This window comes from Chamaea fasciata, unplaced genomic scaffold (assembly GCF_029207755.1).
Source record: "Chamaea fasciata isolate MVZ Bird 193981 ecotype frontalis unplaced genomic scaffold, bChaFas1.0.hap1 SCAF_1, whole genome shotgun sequence".
NCBI lineage: Eukaryota > Metazoa > Chordata > Aves > Passeriformes > Sylviidae > Chamaea > Chamaea fasciata.
In genome coordinates this window covers 53,142,435-53,157,199 of record NW_027094086.1, presented here as the reverse complement: position 1 = coordinate 53,157,199, position 14,765 = coordinate 53,142,435, and the positions used below count along the sequence as shown (strand labels likewise).

At 39.4% G+C, this 14,765-nt stretch overlaps 1 protein-coding gene across 4 annotated transcripts in view; it reads right to left on the bottom strand.

Annotated features, from left to right (window-relative positions):
* The window catches only part of GNAL (G protein subunit alpha L), a 181,996-nt gene that overhangs the window by 23,311 nt on the left and 143,920 nt on the right, over nt 1–14,765 (bottom strand). Inside the window, exon 1 of one of the 4 annotated variants that reach the window (XM_066183617.1) lies at nt 10,390–10,528. The exons of the other annotated variants lie outside the window; for them this stretch is intronic. The gene's annotated coding sequence lies outside the window, so the exon portion shown is untranslated. Of the gene's footprint in view, nt 1–10,389; nt 10,529–14,765 lie in introns of those variants that run through there. 4 annotated transcript variants of the gene reach the window in all.

Genomic DNA, 14,765 nt, shown 5'->3' with positions numbered 1-14,765 from the left:
ATACCCCCTTTCTGCATTAATAAGACTAATCTCACTTTTAACTGAAACTACATGAACTAAACAAAAAAATGAATACACATTACGACTTCCATAACTGCTTATGGAACATAACCCCACTGGTTCCTTAAATTTGTTAAGAAGCAGTGTGAATTTTGGGAAATGCATTTCTTCCTTCTAAATTTAGCAAACTAACCACTTCTTGGCTTGGCAGATGTTTTTGCTTTCCGAGCGAGAGGCCTATGGGGATCATCATTAACCCTCTTCTTTACATAAACACTGACAAAGACTTAAATCTGGAAAACTGTCATTCACACAGAAAGGTTAACAGGCTCCAGAAGAAATGAGACTCATCATCTGCAACTTCTGCCACATGGGATCTCAGAGAACAGGGAAGATGACAGGCAAAGAGAGAAAAAAGAAGAAAGGTAATTTATTTACTTATTTTAAAAGGGACATTATTTTTCTACTGCATGTCTTCAGACATTTTATTCCCAGGGGTGCAAGTGGTGGAGCCACTGCAGAACACGGACTAAGAATGAAGCACTGATAAGATCTGAAGCTTAGACTGGCACATGCAGACCCTCCTGATCAGCTTGAATCTACTGAATTCAGTGTATCTTCTTTCCTGTGAGCAGATAATCCTAGGCAGACAATCATGTGCATATTGACACACCATGGAGTGTTTATACAGACACAGACTTGAGTTCTGCAATGTAAAGGCTACACAGGGCACATCCTGCAATTATAAGTGCAATTTTGAACAGAGGACCCAAAGATAAAAACCTGAAAGCAGAAAGCTCATATTGTAGTATCCAGAGAGATCTGGATCCTGACTGCTTTGTGAGCTGATGTATGGCAGATTAGGATCTCTTTATCTAATGTCTGAATGAAACAACTGTTTAACATCTTACCGCAACTACACAGACTGGTGCTGGAAGGGAAGCTGAGAATACCTAAAACATCAGATGAGGCACATGGGCAGAATGCAGCTGTCCCATCAGGATCTGCAGAATGTGCCTTTTGACAGAATAATAGGTCAAAACCTTGGGTTTATGTCCCACTAATTAAAGTGCATAGAAGACCTCACCTCCATCTCTTCTGGTGAATTCTTCAAAAAGAACTTGGACTTTTATATTCAGGAAAGCTGAGTTGTGGGAAAAAGCCTTGATAATACTAAAAGCTATAAAATGCATCAGATTTACAAGCACCAGATACATCCCACAGCATTGCCAAGGGATGTCAAAAGTTAACAAAACGGATGTTGCAAATAGAGCTTCCCCTGTTGCTTCCAAATTTATCTTGCTGTCATAATGGAAGAATTATTTCACTGCAACTTACACATTCTGGTAGATGGTTTTGTTTTCAAAAATGGTTGCACTGTAGATATCTTCCTAGTGTACACAAATTCACCAAGTACTGTGAGCCCTGAAGAATCCCAAATCCAGGTTAGAAACAGCAATGGTTGTTGGAAATTAAAGATCACTCAGTCTGGTGGAAGTGGTTTGGAATAATAAATATGTTATGGTGAACACCAGAAAGGAAAAAAACAGTTTGACTGGAGTTTTCTACAGAAGAGAAAGCAGAAAATCTCCAAATGGGAGAAACAAAGGTAAAAAACTACAGACTGAAGAGGAAGTCACGAGAAGTTTGTGTTTACCTGTGGCACCAGTCCAAACTCAGTGCAAGAGAACTTGCTGCCAAAAGTTCTGAGGCCTAAAATGAAGCCAGATGATTCCAAAAAGAGGATGCTAATACTCTCTTGAAAACCCAGATGAAGAAAAGTGCATTCTTTAGGGTGGCAAACGTTCCTGGCCAAAAAAGCACATATGTGTGTTTATTACTGTTTCAGACCTGCACATTTTTGCTGACACGTAAATGAAAGGAACAGTGTGTTAGCATCCTGAGCAAAACAAGAGTGTGTCTGTTTGCTTTCACCTATTGTGCTTGTCAGGTATTGACATGACAGGAGAATTGACATGGCTGGAGTCTGAGTGAGTGCTGGGGTTAAACAGAACGGGAGTGCTCCAAGGATTAACATTTGGATCACAGGATCAGCTCTCAGGAGAATGTCTTGGAGGCTCCAAGACATAGGCAGGATCTGGAGTTTCTACAGGTAACACTCATTCAAGGAATATGAGGCCTCCTAATAACTATCCTACCAGAGAAGCAGCTTTCTGGGATTGTATGTAAAACTTGAAGTATGTCATCAGTGCAAACTCAGGAAACAGAAATTTTTTTCTATGGGAAAGTCAGGAAGACAACCAACTTCCTGCACAGTAGAAAAGAGAAACTCTTACTGCTGACCTTGCAGAACACCTGGTACAATTTTTTTTAACCTTATTACAGTTTATGAAGTGTGGTGACAGATCATTTCTCTTCTTCACTCCTTAATCCTTGTCCCAGCTTTAACAGTGCACTCTCATACCTTTACTTTGTATGAAGGACATGTTTCACTAAAGGTAAGGGTCACGCTGGACACAGCTCTGTGAGTAATCCTTTGATGTGTCAGGCTGCCATGTGAAGAAGCACCAGCTTCTTCTCAGAGTTACTGACATAGGATATTACCTTGTCAACGTTCAAGGGAAGAAAACTTATAAAACAGGGCAAAAATTAATGGCTCAGGAGTTAAAGGACAGAAAGGTGATGAGGACTGACATCCTTCCAGTGGTTCCTGAGCATTTAACTCCCAAACACCCAACAGAACTACTTCACCCATCATTCAGAGGTAGACCTGTTGCCTTCCCTTTTAGCAAAGCAGAGACACGGCAACTATTCACCCTCAAGGGACTCAAAGCTTGCTCTTCCCAAACTTGCTCATGCCAGGCACCAGAATTTATTAGGGCTTCCCTAATCGTAGTCTATAGCAGACAGGTTATCCTTCTTATTCCACGCACAACTCACTCTGGAGCTATTAAAGAAAAAAGTATCAGGTAAATATCTGTATATGATCATCTGCCTTAGAAATTACCAGGTGAAAGTAATAACATCAAGCAGAGGGTCTAACAGTACAGATAAAAATGCTACATATAACCATTAGAGTCATAAGAAAATTCCTGTATCTTTACAAATGCTGCTGCTGCAATGTTTTTATTAAATCACCATTATCCTGCCCATTTTAGAACAGGATATATTTAACCACTGAATGCATTCAAGCAACTGGTCACACCACCTACAGCTTGGCTGAGAGATTCCTTGGGTAGCTGGAGGAAGGCATGGAGCTAAAGCAAGAAGATGAATTGTTACTACAAAAATGGAAGGAGAAGAATGCAGTGACAATGTCCTACTTGCTAATAATTGGCCTAATTCCGTTTAACAGCTATAAGCTATTTAAACAGGGGTGATAAAACTTAGCATTAAGAACTAGCCCTACAACCCTACTAAATGTACATTTGAGTGGAAGTCACATTAACAACTGTTTACTATTAATAGAGCATTTTGTGAAAAGCATTCCTAATGCTGCACTCCCTGTAAATTTCTTTACATTCTCATCAATTTTCCTTGACTTTTACAGTGCACAGTGCATTTGCACTATTAAAACGACATACAGTGAGTTGAATTTGAGGAATGAGGAAAATAATTATGCAACAACCTGATTATGTTCTGCTCCAAGTTACTTTAAAGATTAGATTACAGTTCTGTTTTTAATCTCTCTACCCTGTACCCAACAGGTGGTTGTCATTTCTTGGGTCTGGTTTACAAAAAGCTGGAGCAAAGAGATCTTGGCTTGTGGCTAATAGAGAATTTGGCACTATGGGCAGTCCTTGCTGCTACCTGCGTGTCCTCCACACTGAGATGTTGGCTGCCACCATCTATGACCCCAGGTGGGAGAGCTCAGGAAGGAGGGGGCTGAGCAGCACTGGACACGCTGTGCTGGTGCTGCAATACAGCAGCATGGCCCAGCCAGCCTGAGGATCTGCAGGGAGCCACCTGGGAGCCTGGCAGCTGCAGCTCCTTGCAGGACTGTGGCCAACATCACCACCCCTGAGGGCATGATGGTGCTACTGTGAGAACAACTTTGGCCTTTACAGCTGAAAAGTCACCCTGTCACTTGCTAGCAGCTATTGCTTTGTACCACGTTTGCATCTGAAAGGAAGGGCAGAAATTTGATAAAAGCCACCTTACTGAAAAAAATCCACTGAAGCCACTTTTGAATCCTGGACTACTTTTGAAACTCCTAACAACAGGTACTGAGAAGGAAGCTGAACTTCCTAATTTGTCTTCTCCACCCATACAGTTAGTGGAAAAAACATGGAAGATTTAGGCAGTAGCAGCTGGAGAAGGTTGAAAAAGAATATACAAATAAGGCATAAATGTCAGAAACCCAAAGCCACTTGTCAGTTCAGATCTCAAAATGCTGTCTTTTTTCTCTTTTTTTTTCTTTTGAAGAGGAGATTAAAAATACCATTCCCAGCTTGAATGTATCCTGTGGAAATGAAAACCAGGAATCATTTGTTCTCTAAATACAGAACCATCACTCACTCATGTTTGTGCAATGATTTATAGCTGTCTTTATATATAGGCAGGTCACCCTGCGGTCAGGTGCGTGTTTTGTATTTTCAGGAAAAAACTAGATGCCTTTTTGTACTTTTGCTTTTCCTTTCTCACTTGAAACACAAGGATTCTTAAAACAACAGGTTGCTGTCCCTAACAGGTTCTCTTTTCCTCATCAAACTGTGTGTATGACATTGTGGCTCAGATGCTGGGATATGCTCTGAGAAGGAGCGTGCCCACCACCTGTCCTGAGGGCAAGAACTACTCTTGTGATGACCTCTATGGATCTGAACTTCCTTCACAGAAAGTCTGAATTCAACCAAACTTCTAATAAAAAAAATTCTTCAGACTATTGCTCAGGAGAGTTGGGTGCCCTCAGGAGGTGGAGGAAGAAGGATCCAAAGTGGAGCGTGAAGAAGAAGAAGAAGGACCTTTACCCCCTGGGATCTCGGCTCCGCAATGAGATGAAACTCTCAATCACACAGACTTGGACATTTTTCAAACAAGAAATCTGGGAAGCTTCACTAAGTGATACCAGACCTAAACTGCAAAGTTACAGATGAAGCCTCAACCCTGTGGGAAGGAATATCCTATTGAATTACTGTCTTTGCCCAGTACCTAAAAATTGAATTTTTAAATTAACTGTTTATTATTTTTAGAAATGGTTTTCCCTCCCCTGAAAAAACCTTTCTTCAAAAGGGCTTTTAATAATAAAGTGCACTGCAATTCAGGGAAAATTAATTAGGGACTAGACATTGTATTGGAATCATAACAGAAACAGAATCAAGCCACAAAATTTTGATGTTGTTTGTTTCTTCTACTTCCAATGAAACGTGGTTTCTGATCCTAAATACCAGAGCACAGGTATGGCAGCCAAATCTGCAGGCATTTATTTTAATCAAATAAGCACACAGATAATTGCTAATCTTATAATCCCTTCAAATTGTTAGTAACCTCCTTAATTAGATTACACATAATCCAGTCTTAACACCAGCAATACAAATACTGATCTGCTCTTAAGAAATGTCTGTACTGCAATGGGGTATCGTGCATTAGATGTCGAAGCAGTTTACACTTCCTTCAGAAAAATAGTAACTTTGCTTTGTGGGGCATTACTTTGTTTGGGGGGGCGTCGACAAAAATTTTAAATCCAGAAAGTACAGGTTTACAACATACCTGTGATATTTTGAAAGCAAAAGCCATTTGTTGCCTCACTGATGCTTCATCCACTTTACAAGACATTTATTTGAGAATGTCTCAATGCAACTCATTCAAAAAGTAAAAAATAATAATACTCATATTTAGAGGAACTGGTTTTGACTATGGTTCTTAAATTTCAGTAATTTTAGAAGTATTTCTAATACCTTGAAAACTCTACAACAAATCAAGAAATGTAACTTATAAACAACCACACATCTTTAGGACATATCTTCATTTACTGGTTACGTGTTGGATTTGGGGCTGCTCTGACCTAAATTCAGCTCAAGCACTGCAATGCACTTCTGAGCAGATTTGGTGTCAAAACATCATGTGGACAAAAGCCAAATCAGAGAAGTGAGAAAATGGGGATGTTTCCAACCTTTTTTAACGCCTTGTGCTTGTGTTTCTACCCATCTCAGCACTGAGAAATTGTATGATGGGCTCCATCACCACCCTTTGTGGATGTCCTGGGCCACCTCTGCTTCTTTAAAAAAGACATGGACAGCCCATGCCAGCAGGAGAGAAATGATGACCAAAATTATTCTGGAGCATAATGAAAGTGCACTGAAAATCTGCTGACCCTTCCCTCTAAACTGACATCATCTTCAAGGTGAGCTGTTTTCTCACAGAAGCTACAAGTAAGAGGAAATTTTAATAACTGTAGAACAAAAGTAGAGAAAAACACAAACAAATGGCAAAATATTCTGACTACATGGCAGTCTTGAGCTTCCTTGCACTTTTTTCCTTGTGTCAGAATTATTAAATATTACAAATATACAGAAGGACTAAGAAGTTCCGTGCAAGAAAAACTTTGATTCTACCAAGACTCACTCCTAAGCATAGTTTTAAGGATGTAAGTAATCTTACTGAATGCAACAAGACCTTGGAATTCAATGTGACAGCTCTTATGCTTGAAAGACCAAGCAAAATTCTGGATGTCTGGAGCCTGAATGAAGGTTTCTCACCTCAAAGCAAATGAAGACCCCACTCTCCGCTCACTGCAGCACAACTTCAAACCCCACATGTAGAACTACTGCCCAACACTGTGACATCACACAGCATGTCTCTGTACTTAAAAAGTACAGAGGTGGCTTTTTATTCTGGGGAATGATCACAACTATGTCATTCTCCACAAGTGTAATTATCTTGCTATTAAGAGTAACCTGTAATTTTTCAAAAATCCAGCAGCTTTAGATATAGACTGTTAGCCCTCTCTTGTATCTTCCAGTGCGTAGCCCAGGATGTAATGAATACAATAAAAACACCCTACCTAACAGTGGTTTTGTCACACGTGGCCCAAGGGAACCATCAGTGCACATCCCACCTCCAGCACTGACAGGCTCCTCTGCAATCTCCAACAAGCCACCAGGATCAAGCCAGGCTCCAGCTTTACCTCGTAGTATGGCATATTGCATTTTAAATACTTCTCATTATGAGATGGATGATCCTATGGAGACACTGCAACAAAGACACAGCCTAGGTCACTTTCCAGGAGGTGCCTGCCACAGGCATTATCATTTGCCACACCAGGACAATGATGTTGTTCTGGGGCCTCAGGACATTCACTGCTTTATAAAGCAAGAACTGCACAATGATCTGTCTAAACAAGGAAAACTAGGAAAAACCCATGATTTGCCATCACTAACGCCAACTTGCCTTTTGAGAAGAACAGCCTTGCAAGTGCTAAGGAGGTTTTGCTAATTATGCATGCAGGGTTTGCTTTCCAGTGTAATTGATTGTCTTCAGCAGTTCACCTTAAAATGTTTTCTGTTCTGGCAAGGAGCACAACATCATGCCTGGCTTAATTACCTCAGAAGAAAAAAAGAAAGACCAGAAAAGTGAACTAAGCTATAGAAGCTCAGCTCTTTACAGCCCTACCCTGTCTCTATCCTTTTATAAAGTGTTTTTAAGTTAAATTTGTTTGCTTTGAGAATCTGAATGACTATGGTCTTCACCATCAAACTTGACAGGAGAGAGAGGTGCTGGAAGTAGAATACAAGAGCACAGCATTGGTGACCCAACTAGACTTTTTTTGTATTCACTGCTTCAAACACAGCTATACTAATTATCTCCAGAAGTCTGGTAATAAGCTGACTACAATTAAAATTTCATATAGATACCATATAGACACCAATAGTCGAAGACATGGCCAAGCATAACACTGAAAATTCAGTGCCATGAGGGATTCAAAGTAAGAGTTCTACAAAAGAGCCAGTGCACTGTGGCATCATAATTACTACTAAAATGACCAATGTTTTAATGTTAGACATGACCTACAACTGTTAAGAAAAGGAATGGAATGAAAGATATAATGAGAAAACAGTGTTTTAATGTTAATAAATCAAAACAATACTGCCAAACTACACCCAACTGAGAAAGTGAATTGTGACGTGACATGAAATACATATGAAGTGTTTTGAGGGAAAAAAACACATTTCCCATAAACCCACAACCAACCATTTCTAGGCAGTCCATATTTTCTGTAACTGTTAATAAACCCACTTACCTAGATGAGCACCAAATCTAGAAAATATGTCTTTTATTCTAGCTATCCCCAGAACACACATTCAGGTTATCAGGACTGCTGTCCCAGCTAGCCACACAGCATACTTCGAGTTTTACGGATATATACTGATATACATTTTTATCAGTGTTGAAGAGCTTTGTTCTATTATTTACATCATCTACTGAGCATCTGAAGGATCATCCCTGAACACAGCAGGACAAAGAAAAATTGTGGAAGGAGCAGTTTAGATAGAAATATATCAAAATTGAAACCGTGAAAGAAGGAAAGCTTTGCTTATTTATAGTACAAAAGAAATTCCATCTGGTCAGACTGTGGGTTTTTTCTTGTAGAAATTAAACAGGAAATTAATTTCTTCCCTTCCCCCTCTTACAAACCAAGGCGTTTTCACTTATGATGCCAAAAGCTTGATATTTGTAGGTTTGTCTGCCATCAGTCATTAATCAGCCTCATACAGTTTATAGGTAGAAGGATATTTCCTGACAGATACAGAAAACAGATTTAGAACTGAAGCTGAAAATTATATAAAGATAGATATATAGATACACATCTTAGCACCCTGGAGTACATTTCCAAAAATAAACTAGTCAAATGGTTATCTTCCTAAAAAAGCTGATTGCATAAGCATAATTACACTAAACACAAGTACCTGCACTATCTCTGTGCGTGTTATAAATAGTTCAAAGTTACATTATACAGTCTTATTCTAAAATGCTATTGTTCCAAGTTCATGCCTTCTCTCACAATTCTTTCAAAAAAGGCCCTCATCTCTCACCACTAGCTATTTTCTGTCACTGCTACAGAACTTGTTAGAATCCAAATACACTACTTCCGCCTTGCAACCTGCACTCATTATCCAAAGAAAAATTCCAGCAGTGAAGAAAGCTGCTTGATCATATCACTCTTTCTCTACTGATGCCCAGGATTCCTCTGCTTGCTTACAGGGTCTTAATTTTGTAACTCAACAACTTTCTGTCATCTTGCAAAAAACAACTGAGAGAGGTGTGTATTTCAGGGTACAATTTATTCAAGATCCTCTTCAGAGACCTTAAGCTGAGAAGGATATTCAGTTAGATTCAAGAACTGAAAAAACCTCCTGCCAAGTACTAGATGAGAGAAGTACTATCTGCTGGATGTACACCGAGGAGAGAGTGCTGGGGGTTTTTCCCCCACCTGTTTGTGTCACCTTTGTGACATAAAATTCCACTTGCTGAATTTGTGCAAAAAGGACCAAATCTCAGCCTAGCAACCCGTAGAAAGTGAGCATAAAAAGCACCTCTGAGAAGAGGGATGTGAACTGGCAGTGCCAAGCATTACCACATAACACTGATCATCAGCATCAACTCAGCACTCAGACAATCACCACTATAAATAACACAAAATACACATACTTTTCACTAAAGTGGTTAAATCCATTAATGATAGGTAGCTGCTTGATACAACCTCCAATGTTAATTCAAGTGTCATTTAAAGGTTAAGACCAGGGGGGCAAACCTAACCTCTAGGAGGAGGTCTCCCGTCAGCAAGGGCAGTTCTGCTGTAGGACACAAGCATGACAATGCTTTGTACCAATGATGACAACTCAGAAAATATCACCTCCTCAGCTCCATTTCTGCATGTTGCATATGCAGTAGGTAGATCTTCCTATATATGGTACATAATGAGGAATGTAACAATTAAAAGCAATCCAGCTGATACTAATTAAAGTTACTGAAATAACTGCATATTGCTAAGAAAATGCAGAGGCTGAAACAAACAAAAGACAATCCATAACAGCAGAAAAACACCTGTATGCATTACTCAATTATTTTATACAAAATGAGGATATTTCTGGCTTCTGTTGGGTATTTATAACAAGGGTTTTTTTGATGTTTAATCTTAAAAGGGCAGACTTTTTTTCTGCCTTGTGTTTAGCTTATGGAACAAGTGTCTACTCATGTTTCAGATACTGGAGGGATTAAAATCCAGTATCATCATTTCAAATTACAAGAGTTGAGAACAATGGAGCAGGATGTGGAAATGGAGAAAGAAAAAGAGAAAAATATCAAAGAAAAGACCATTTGGATAAGGAAGAGGAAATGCTGAACTAGAGCTTATGAAACTTACATTACAGAAAAAAACCCCAAAGACACCCACAGGATAGGTATGTAACTATGTATCGGAGAAAATTATACCTCAGACATTATCTTCATGGTGATCCACAGGCATACTGAGAATCACTGCAGACATCTACTGAAATTTAAATTAGCTAGCTCAATTATGGATAGCAGTATATCTGCTACGGTAAGGCTTTTAGGCTTAAGCCTTGTATTTTAGAAAGCTGGCTGTATTTAAACTTCTTTTTTCTGCACAGGTGCCCAGACTGGTTGGGTTAATGGCAGGCTGGGTGTGTCCACACGAGTTGCACCTGTAGCCCGTGTCAAAAGACTCAAAGAGCCTGAAAAGGAGCTGGCAAGAGAAGAAATACAGAAAAAAACTTCGGAAATACGTAAATCGGTGGAAAGTTAAGGCTCACGTATAGCAGCTTCTTCACCAGAGACCGTGGAACAAGAAAATCACAGCTATTACATGCAGTTTACAAACGTTATGTCCTTGCAAAGGTTTTGCAACTAAATATAATAATGCCAGCTTTGATCTAGTTGTATTTAATTCACTACCTAATTAAAACAGTTCTATCTGCCAAAGTTAATTTAAGCAGTCATATGTTAACGCAGCATAAATTTCAAGAAATCTTCTTCCTTTACAATTATATTGCCGTATGTTAATATGATGGCTTTTAATAGACTTTTTGTTTACATACATGTCATAACTGACCCACTGAAAGATTGTATCCTAGTATCTGAGTAAAGTAGCATCTGTTCTAAGTTCCCCTGTAGCTAGCAGATTCACAGCAACTATTGCTCCAACTTGCAATTTTTTTTGCATCACTAAGAGCTCAGTGCAATTACTTCCTAAGTGTGCCATCTCTGCTCTATGCTTCATTCAGTAAAATCTGCTTTATGGATGTTTTAGTGGCGAGCTGAGCTGTAGAAGCTATAATTTGTGGGCTGGATGTGACGTACAGCCTCTCAGGCACACCAATTTATTTATTTTGCTTACTCCTGATAACACTGAGGTGTGTGTCTGAAAGGCTGGCACGGCACCCAGCAAGCAGGAGATTCCCCACCCTTGCTGCCTTCCTTGGTTTCCTCCCAGGGCTGGGACAGGAAATGCAGTGGTTGCAATGCACACAACTCCCAGCCCTCCTAAGCGGTGTCAGCACTGCAAGGCTACTTAGTTTGGCCACAAACACGGACGTGATTACTGACTTCTGTTTCGGTGTGGCAGTTCTGCTGGGAATAAACAGAAAGTTATTTGGTACAGAAAGCACAACATCGTGTGCTAGCATTTGTGGCCAGATCACAATTAGCTCCTGCTTTCCAAATTCTGTTTCTCTGAGACCTAAACACACCACAAAAATTCCAGCTGACAACCAACTACTTTCCTGTGATTTACAGTTACTTCAAATCAAAATGTTTTCAGCTTATTTGTGTTTTGAAGTTACAATGGTAGGAGTCATTCTAGCAAAACCAGGCATGAGAACGTGTTGCAGCTTGCATTTTAAATAGGAAAAGATGGGTAGTGGAATAAGGAGGCAGTGTATCTGTGCAAAGGAACTGACAAGAAGTAAGTTCAAGGGTTTATTCAGAGATATTCATGGCCATATCTTGTTATTGTAGCTTACAGTAATGCAGTATGGTACACTCAGATTCTCAATTCACGCAGCAGCTCTGAATTCTGAGTTCAGCTGGGTGCTCCCTTGGTTTGGCTATGGGCACTTGAAAACCTGGCCCCAAAAGGTCAAAATACTTTCCTTAAAACAAAAAAAGAAATATTAACATCTGAACGAATAGTTTACAAACACTTGGCTCCAAGTGTTAAGTTACCCAAAACGTTCCATGAAAAAAGACTTTATCATTATTGAATGAATTTAGAGTGCATGAAACATTCTTTAAGAATTTCCTGTTTCTACTCTTTGTTTCCTAGCTTTTCCTAGTCTCAACATTACATTCTATGTTGATTTCTTTTTTCCTGGCTGCAACTTGCCTAAAATAAAAAATAAACAAAAATGTACAGCCACTGGGTAAGACGGGGCTACAGTTCCTCTTTGACATCAAAGTCTATTAAATTCCAAGAAGACTCACAGCACCTTTACAAGACTCATGCCATGCCTGATGTGCCTAGGAACCCATATCACTGTTCCTTCCAAACCCAGATGCCAGCTTGAGTGACTCTTCCCCCAGCCCAGAGAAAAAACCCAGTCAGGAGCAGCAAGGAGGTAACAAGAGGGACTTGTTGCACTCAAGAGTTCTTTTGTGCCATTGGTGACACAACTGGCTTTGATATTTGCATTTGTCTCGGTGTGCCCATTGTACATTAATCTCATCTAACCCTGTTTTGCATGGGCTACTATTGTAGGGAAATCATATAATTCAGCTTAGGCTGACAACTTTTTCCCTAAGTCCTTTTCCACAGCTATTTGCATTTACTGTAAGAGCAACAATCACTTTCCCATTTTCCCAGGCTCCTGAAAGAGAAACCCCAACTAATTCAAGCCCTGAAGTTCATTAAAATACATGCACCTGCAGGATCAACAAAGGATGCATCACCTGAACAGGTGGTTTTCAGGAAGAAGGGAGGCAGCCCGTTTTTGTTGGTTTGGTTTTTTTAATTATCAACTGAAATGAAAAATTTCAACACTTTTTTAAAGGTTGTGTCTCAGCAGCTTGAGTAATAATAGGATCATGCTGCAGACTTACCATAAGCTTTCATGGCATGGCCTTGGCAAGTAATTCTGAGTAACACACAAGACAGTCTTGAAACTACCTAGTTTCTATTTGTGCCTCTGATAGCATGCAGACACATGGAAACCAAAGTAAACTAAGTAAAAGTTAATCTTTGAAAGGTCACTGAATATTTACTCAGGTTAATGTATAATTTCTGAGGACAGCTGCATTTCATGCAAAAATCCCACAAAATAAAAATACCAATTATGAATGGGAAACCTCATAGAAGAATATATCATTCAAATTCATGTGTAAGAGTGAAGTATTTGCTCACACTGCTCTTCTGCTTGCTGAAAAACAACATCTCTCATGCTGTAAAGCCGTGCTTTCACAGCAAGGACATCCCCTGTGCAGTGGCTCTGCAGACAGCTGCATGTGCTTCTGCTACACTCATGTGTCTTCAGACAACGACTTCACTCTTAATAAAAGATAGAAAATTACTATATAAAAGAGAAGATTTCTAGATAAAATGCCTAATGGTAAAGACTGCATTGAGTGAGACAATGGGGCACCAGGAAACATGGAATTCTTATTAGGCTCCCATGTTTGCAAAATAGGAACGTCTCCTAAGAAACAGAGCTGGTGCATTTGCCTCTCGTGTGAGGCTTTGATTTGGGTTCTTTCAGTACCTGCAGCTTGTTTTTTGACAGCGCCCTTGTTTTGTTGACAGTACATTGCTGGGATACTCCCTTTGATTCAGCCTGACACACGTGACGCTCCGCCAGCTTCTGTTCTGCAGTGCTGCTGCTGCTGCTGCACTAAAAATAGCTTCTGCTTGCTTTGGCTCCACATCTAATTTATGGAAACTCACAGAAAAAAAGGCCCCTGTTAGTGGGTGAGCGACGTACGATTCTACAGCTTGTGCTGTTCATCTCACTTGGCCTCCTGAAATGCATCAGTGGAAAATTTAAAATTTTACCCTGCACTTAATGATGGGTAAGGGGTAAGACAAAAATGCTTAATATACTCAGTTTGTTTTTAAGGTGCTTTAATGGTAATTTAACTGAAAATGTCAGACAGTTCGAGTATGCTATGTAAAAATGCCTAGAATTCACAGCAGAAATTTATAAATGTTACTAGTGCCCACTTGTTTGGGGAAAGTGCAGTAAGGATTTTCATAATTAGTTTACAAATGACAATAAGATTACAAACCTCCTGTTTGTTCTAACAGCTTTCACATGTTCTATACAAACTACTTCACTGTGCCGTGAAAGTCATCATGTAAATATGCCCTTTAAGAAATGTTGATTTTACAAACTTTGCCATAGAACTCAACTCTGTGTGAAACATTTTGCATCAACATAAATCTGACATAAAGCTTTCTCTGAAAAAAATCCAAGTTTATGGTAAAACTCAAAATCAAAGTAAGTTCAAGCAAGTGGTTACATCTCTTTCTACTAAAGAATGGGTTTTCATGTTCTAAAGCAAAATTTTTCAGATGTTCATTCATAGCACTACATCTAGGAGTGTCACCAGCTGAGCTGGAGTTAGTTTCAAGGGAAAACTGAATTAGAAACAGTGATGGCAAAAGTCTGGTATCTGTATTAATGCACTGTTTTTTAATGGTTTAAATTTGAAGCACTGAAGTAATGAATAAAAATTCCAACACTGAAAAGGAAGGCCTGTTTTAAAAGTTTTTAGAGTGAGTAATGAAAGCCGTAAGGAAATTGGGATTCAGATTTTATTTTAGATACGAACTTTAGGTTAAGGAAAATCCAGATGGC